The 8,277-nt window shown below is 34.6% G+C and overlaps 1 long non-coding RNA gene across 1 annotated transcript; it reads left to right on the forward strand.

The window, feature by feature from the left end:
- Positions 1-3,384: 3,384 nt before the first annotated feature.
- Positions 3,385-8,277, forward strand: LOC142162774 (uncharacterized). Its single transcript, XR_012694164.1, has 2 exons — positions 3,385-4,030; positions 8,038-8,277. It is a non-coding gene; the product is annotated as an uncharacterized LOC142162774 (long non-coding RNA).

Here is an 8,277-nt window from a genome sequence, read left to right on the forward strand (position 1 = left end):
ACCACAGTAATTCATTCGTTTGTTAAGAAATAACTTGGGTTGTTAGCAATATATAGAATCCTTCGACAGTCAGTACCCATTAATTTCTTGTTAGTTATAGTCAGAATGTCCAGCCTTATAAATTTGTATAATTTATAAGTTTAATAATTCCATTCTTAAAAATTTTATGAACCAATATTGTGAAAATCGGCAAGTTGTCTTTGGCTAGATTTCTTTCTCATTTACATGTTTATTCTATGATGACTATGATCTATTTATAAATAGCAAAATATTCCATATCGATTGATCCCCTTATGTAGTAGCCCCATATCACTGTAATCATCGTCTTATTGTTAAAAAAGTTCACACCCTTTTAGGCTTTGCATAATCTGTTGAATTTTTCAAGTTTATTTACTCTATCTCTTTCTTGTCATGTTTAGTTTAAGTAGTCTTTAGCTAAAACTTTAGATGAATAATTTCATCGCAATTATATTAGGCTTTGTATACTTTTAATATATAAACTAACTTATATTCCATTTAGCTTTAGAAATAGTTAAATTGGCGCTCAATAAACAAAATAGCTAAAAACAAATTGGTAAAATGGAGTATATATCTGGATATTCAACAAATATGAGTAGTAAATTTTGAAAATTTTAAAATATATGATATATGGTTCTTCTATAAAATATAACTTTAATAATTCTATTCTTAAAAGATTTATGAATCAATTGTTAAAATAGTCTAACTGTTAATAGTTTAATTGTTAAAATGATAGTTTTAATAGATTTATGTTTGATAGTTTCAATTGTTAAAATGATATCTTTGAGCTATGGAATTACCTACTAATAGGATGGTTATTTTATTTTGAACTACCTTTTTGATTAATTTCTCCTTTTTACTAACAAATATGTAGCTCTTGCAGTAATTACAGAAATGAAAGGAATATTCTTGAACGTCATGGACAATCTTAGAAATAAAAGATGGATGTATTGTGATAGAGTTAGTACTGAATATTTGAATGGAGTAGAGGATTTTTTAAATCATGCATTTTCTGGAAAACAACCTGGAGAAAAAATTGCATGTCCTTATACGGAGTGTGTGATTATCCATCAAGTAAATCGGGCTACAACATATGATCATCTTATGGTTAATGGTATTATACAGTCATATGATACTTGGTTTTGTCATGGGGAGTCTCTAACGGGATCAAACAATGCTAGAGAAAATAACTGCAACCAGTCAACTCTAAGGGGCGACGATATGCGAGGAATGATACATGATGCATTTGGAGGTGTTACACAGTTTATGGATACTGAGATTAATGGAAGTGGTGGCATGGAGAAAAACGTACAAGAGAATGCTGCTCATCCATCTGGAAATCAATCTCATCCAGAGGTGGATAAATTTGAACGACTCATGAAGGAGGTAAATGAAGAATTATATCCTGGATGTAAGAGGTTTAGAAAATTGTCCTTTTAATATTTCAATGACAGAGACGTACGCAAGCAAATAGAAATAATAGGGCCAAGCAAACGATGCCTCACACGGGAGGATCAAAAAGTATTGCCACCTTGATGAATGAGCAGGTGAACCTGTAAAAACTACAAACTATAATATTTTAAGCTTTTTTTGTTATGCATATATGATATCATTTTTATTGTATTAGGCTGTAAACAGGATAGAGCCTACACGAGCAGAAAGTTTCCTATTAACTCATAAAAAACGTAAGGATGGTAGGCCACTGGATGATGATTCTGTCAAGACAATCGTATGATTTATTCTTTTTTTTTTTGGTTTGATGACTACGTCAAACAATGTGTATTTTTACTATTAATGAATTCCAAAATGGATTTATTGTGTATTCTATGGTCAGGAAATGATAAATGAAAGGATGAGCAATAGTGAGAGATCTACTGAGCAACCTCCTCGTAGCATTGCTTGGGAAGGCGATGTGTATTCCCAGGTGTTGGGAAATGAAAAAAGTGGGTATGTTCGTGGTTTAGGACTTGGTCCAACTCCTTCTATTCTGTGGGTTAGTAGGTCTTCCTTAGGAAATATTACTGCAGATGATTCTTCTAATGAGGTTATACAAAGGTTACAACAACAGATAATCCAGTTAAAGGAGAAACAAAATGAAGAAATGAATATTATGAAACAAAATCAGGAGAATATGCAATCAGAATTACTCCAAATGAGACAATTAATGCACAAATATGCTCCTAATGCATCTATGCCTCAAAGTAGCAATGGCACCTTAGGTGAACATGTAACTCCATTTCATAAACTTTAGATATTTTAAATGAAATTATAATCGTATATAAGTATTGTTATCTAACATGTTAATATTTATTAGATCCCCGATGCCAATAGTGGATATGAACGAGTACCACAAATATCAAGAATGCATAGTGCTGTTGAAAATGCTCAACCTTCCCATGGTACTACTCATCTTTGTCCTTCATCACTATTGTTTGAGTTTTACTCCTTCGATTTTTATTAATTTGTTGTTGTATTTGGGCTTATAATTCATGTCACATGCATTTTGTACGTAGAACAATGGAGGAGTCAATTCCCTAACTAATTCTATTACTCATCAGACTGTTTCATGCTTCAATAGGTAGTTGTTGAGTTCAGGCTATTTAATTCTTCAGCAGATATTTCTTAATTTGCACCACTACAATATCTTAGTAAAGTGTGGATTGTTTTGAGTTCGGCAATTAATCTCCAAGTGTTTGAACTATGTTTGGCTACCACCTGTGCACCAGTCTTGTACCAACGTTCTTGAACCAGTTTGGAACTACTTTTTCAACTTTCTACTAGAGGCATTTTGCTCTAGTAATTGTGAGTTTGTTTTATACTTTTAGTTAGGGAAAGGGAGTTGTAGAGTATGACTTCTGTTGTAAATTTTCTTCTTTTTCCTCCTTCCTAATTTGATTACTTTACAGATCCTATGAGTGACATGATTGTAGACATATGATTTTTGACCATCCCCAAGATTTTTCATATTTTAGCACGTAAATATTTAATTTAGGCCTAATATAGCTATTTCAACTAATTTTTACTCTTTTACTTTATATTATTACAAGAAAAATAAAAATTACAAAAATTGTTCCATTAATGTTTTGTTAGTCATTTTTAACCTTGAAAAATACAATAAAATAGTTTGTTTTAATGGTCAGTCTTATTTTAATAATTATTTTATTTAAGTAGGACTAATTAATAAATAAGGTCGTATTTTAGTCCCGTTCGCAGAGAAAGTATAAAACTTGGGCTCGAGCAACCCATTTTTAGGTCTAATTTTGGACCTACCCCATAACTCCCAAGCCCATAATTTCTAGGCCCATGCCCCTAACCTAATCCCTACCCTTACATATAGTATCTAACACCTAAAATAAATGAGACCAAAAAAAACGCCTAAAAACACAGAAGAAAGGGAGATCCGCTGCTTTTGGCAAAATTTTGGGATTCCCCATCTGAATTCCTCATCTCCCCATTGAATCCATCGATTAGCAAGAAACCAACCAAAAACTCGAATCTTCTTGATTTATCAAACAACAAAAACGAGATCAGCGGCATATGACAAAAGGACCTGAAGAACCTAATTCCAAAAATTTCCTAAGTGAAAGAGGGCAACACTTCGACAAAGGAATGAGCAGTCCAAACTCCATGGAATTTCTCTCATTTTGAGAGATAAAAGAACTCCACCAACTTTAATTCCTTAAGCAGCCGTAAACCCCCAATTATAGCTCAAACTTTAACCCTGAAACTCACCAAAAAATCAGTCAAAAATGCAGCTGAAGCCTTGTCGGAAACAGCTCATCGAAATAACTCCTCACTTTAGCTCCGAAAAACAATTTCTTCTACCAAAAAACGCAACCATGGAGCCTGGGAGTTGAGGCAGGCGAGGTTTGTCGAGGTTTTATCAATGTGTTCCGGCTCAAGAGGTTGTCCTGTTCGCGATTCCGGTTTCAGTTCCTTGCGAAACAAATGCTTGATTTGCTCTGTAATCTGAGCTCGAGATCTTGTGAATCGGAAATTGCGGCTATTTGAGGTTTTCTTCGTGTTCTTTGTTTCTTTGATGATTATGACTGCCATATGATTGTTCTGTTATTTTGTGTTGTTTTAAAACTTTCCCTTAATTTGATTTGTCTATGCTTAGTTTGAATATGATACTTTAACTGGAACAGAAACTATTTCATTTCATTTATTGTGTAAAGTTTCTTACATCTTATAAAGATATAGATTCTGCTGCGCATTTAGTGGTAAATTGACTTACTGCAATTTTTGTTTTAGTCACAAAGGACATCGTTTTTGTTTGAGTGTTTTGTTTTTCTCCTTCTTACGTGAGATGCTTAATTTCTTGTGATTGGAATATTGTTTTGATATAGAATGGAAAGATATTAGTTGGTTTGATTCTTAGTTTGAATAAGTTATGATTTATTATTGATTTGAGATTATTATAGATGAAACTGTTTCAATAAAGTGGTTTAGGAAATATGATCTTTATATAGGCACGCTAATGAACCATCGTGATTATGGGTACGGTTCCCGTGATATAGGTACGATGCCTAATTCCAAAATTTGGGGGTGCACTTCATGTGACCTGATTATAACAACTTCGAATAATAAAGCCCTTTAGAATAATTTGAGGCGTGCCATGCCAAATAAAATCTCAAAACGCATGGTCCTCACTTAATTAGTTTTAATCCTTTAGAAATCGAGGTGTGCCATTTAGTTGAATTTTCCATGGCCCTCACAAACTTAAAAGTGCGTAGTTGCTTTAGGCGCGTAATTTAGATTAATTTCCTTAAACTCGGGTGTGCATTCATGTGACCCAAATCCAAATCTCAACAACGTTAAATAAAATGTGTTGCGGACCGTGGGTGCATTTCATGTGGCGTGGTTCAAGACGTGTTTTAGATAACGTTGAATCTTCCTTAAAAATACTTAAAAGCAGTTTAATAAGTTAAAATATACCATAGGCTAAAACATGTATTAAAATCAGATAATAGGCCAATTTCAATACTTTAAGAGACCGTGCTAGAACCACGGAATCTGGGGGTGCCTAACACCTTCCCCCGGGTTAACAGAATTCCTTATTCAGAATTTTTGGTTCGCAGACTTCAAAAGGAAAGTCGGATTTTCCTCGATTTGAGATTCTAAAATAAGCCGGTGACTTGGGACACCAGACAACAAACCATCCCAAGTGGCGACTTTGAATTTTAAATAAATAATCTCGTTTCGATTGTCACTTCAATTGAAAAAACTCCCTTATACTCCCTTTTGGGGGTGAGAAAAAGGAGGTGTGACAGCTCTGACGACTATGCTGGGGAAAGTAACCCAGAATCTTCGGTTCAGGGGTCAAGAATTTGAGCTTAGGATAATTGTTATATTTGGCTTTATTTATTATCTGATTTTTTATATGTTTAGAGCCTAATGTGATAAATGATGTTTTTACCGCTTTGATATTGGTAAACTGTATATAAATTGTTTCGAAACCCTCCCGATCTCTGAGTTTTCTAAATCATCTGGGAAGCGTGCACTTCGTGTGACTTTTTTTCTGTTAGAGTCATATCCCAATTATAGAACGAGGTTCGGACAAGTTCCAAAGCCGATGAAACTTCTGTATTCCCGGTACGCTGCCCCCTCGGCTCGAGCTGTCCGCTCGGGTAAGCCAGGTCTAGAACAAATAAACCCAGGTTTTTAAACCTAGAATAACTCAGCCTCATGCCGGATCCCTAGTAGAAACGTTTGTTTGCATCATGTGCACTTGACTTAGGGGACTCAACACAGGGGTTGGGTCCGTCTAGGACAGGTGTACCCCACAATAATAGACCATCTTGATGCATCATATGTGCTACATGTTGTATTTCTTCAAGGGTAAAAAGGTTATTTGGCGGACCAATGATAGTTGAGGGCAAATGAAAAAAAGGAAAAAAAAAGAGAGGTTGAAGTGTGAAGATAAAGCGAGTAGGGCTTAATTATGTTTTCTGTCACATTTTTGTTAAGGAAAAAAAAGAGCTTGAAAAAAAAAAAAAAGATTTTGCACTTTTTTATCATTTTCCGAAAAATCAAAAAATCAAAAAAAAAAGAGAAAAGAAAATCCAAAAGATTTTACATGTTTCATCATTTTTCGAAAAAAAGACAAAAAATGTGTTTTCTATAAATTAGTTGTTTTTTTTATTCTCGCCCGTATCCAGTCTGTCCAAACTACGCATACCCGATTCTTGTCTTTCGGGGCATGATACGTAGGCAACCCACATAGGGTCCGGTCTTCCTAGTAAATCTTAGGTTCTTGGCTTTGCAGTGTCTTAGCCAAATTTTGCACTTCTAGCCACCTTTTGGCTAAATAAGTCATTTTGCAAAAATAGCCTCAATCATGTCTTGCATGTGTCCAGTAGCGAGTGTTAGTGTCTCACATAGCGTCGGTTTAAAGTTTTCTTTTACAGGTGTGGATCTACCTTACCGGAGTTTGAGCATGACAAACACCCGGAGACCATTCAGTCAGGATCATTCAGGAGTTGCTTAAGGGGATTTTTCTTTTTGTGTTTTGAGTCTGTTTTTCTTTTTATGTTTTCTTTTACCTTCTAGTTTTGTACAGTAATGTCGAGCCTTTTGTTATTATATTTACTATTTTCGTATTGAAAAAAGTCTGTTATAAATCAAAGAACCAAGAAGAAATTTTGTGTTTTCACATTCCTGTTATAAGTTTCTTTAGAATACTAATTCTAGAAATGAAAAAAAAATTCCTTTGAGTTGGTTTTTCCTTTAGGCAATTAATATCCAAATAAAAATTACTTTTATGTTTTCTTTAGTATATTAAGACTAAAAATTCAAAAAAAAGAGAGAATTTCCTTTTAGTACCTCTTTAAAAGTTTTCTTTACGATATTAATTCCAAAAATCCAAAAGGAGGTGTGACAGCTCTGACGACTATGCTGGGGAAAGTAACCCAGAATCTTCGGTTCAGGGGTCAAGAATTTGAGCTTAGGATAATTGTTATATTTGGCTTTATTTATTATCTGATTTTTTATATGTTTAGAGCCTAATGTGATAAATGATGTTTTTACCGCTTTGATATTGGTAAACTGTATATAAATTGTTTCGAAACCCTCCCGATCTCTGAGTTTTCTAAATCATCTGGGAAGCGTGCACTTCGTGTGACTTTTTTTCTGTTAGAGTCATATCCCAATTATAGAACGAGGTTCGGACAAGTTCCAAAGCCGATGAAACTTCTGTATTCCCGGTACGCTGCCCCCTCGGCTCGAGCTGTCCGCTCGGGTAAGCCAGGTCTAGAACAAATAAACCCAGGTTTTTAAACCTAGAATAACTCAGCCTCATGCCGGATCCCTAGTAGAAACGTTTGTTTGCATCATGTGCACTTGACTTAGGGGACTCAACACAGGGGTTGGGTCCGTCTAGGACAGGTGTACCCCACAATAATAGACCATCTTGATGCATCATATGTGCTACATGTTGTATTTCTTCAAGGGTAAAAAGGTTATTTGGCGGACCAATGATAGTTGAGGGCAAATGAAAAAAAAGGAAAAAAAAAAGAGGTTGAAGTGTGAAGATAAAGCGAGTAGGGCTTAATTATGTTTTCTGTCACATTTTTGTTAAGGAAAAAAAAGAGCTTGAAAAAAAAAAAAAGATTTTGCACTTTTTTATCATTTTCCGAAAAATCAAAAAATCAAAAAAAAAAGAGAAAAGAAAATCCAAAAGATTTTACATGTTTCATCATTTTTCGAAAAAAAGACAAAAAATGTGTTTTCTATAAATTAGTTGTTTTTTTTATTCTCGCCCGTATCCAGTCTGTCCAAACTACGCATACCTGATTCTCGTCTTTCGGGGCGTGATACGTAGGCAACCCACATAGGGTCCGGTCTTCCTAGTAAATCTTAGGTTCTTGGCTTTGCAGTGTCTTAGCCAAATTTTGCACTTCTAGCCACCTTTTGGCTAAATAAGTCATTTTGCAAAAATAGCCTCAATCATGTCTTGCATGTGTCCAGTAGCGAGTGTTAGTGTCTCACATAGCGTCGGTTTAAAGTTTTCTTTTACAGGTGTGGATCTACCTACCGGAGTTTGAGCATGACAAACACCCGGAGACCATTCAGTCAGGATCATTCAGGAGTTGCTTAAGGGGATTTTTCTTTTTGTGTTTTGAGTCTGTTTTTCTTTTTATGTTTTCTTTTACCTTCTAGTTTTGTACAGTAATGTCGAGCCTTTTGTTATTATATTTACTATTTTCGTATTGAAAAAAGTCTGTTATAAATCAAAGAACCAAGAAGAAATTTTGTGTT

The sequence above is a fragment of the Nicotiana tabacum genome, chromosome 8, assembly GCF_000715075.1.
Source record: "Nicotiana tabacum cultivar K326 chromosome 8, ASM71507v2, whole genome shotgun sequence".
In the NCBI taxonomy this organism is placed as follows: Eukaryota; Viridiplantae; Streptophyta; class Magnoliopsida; order Solanales; family Solanaceae; genus Nicotiana; species Nicotiana tabacum.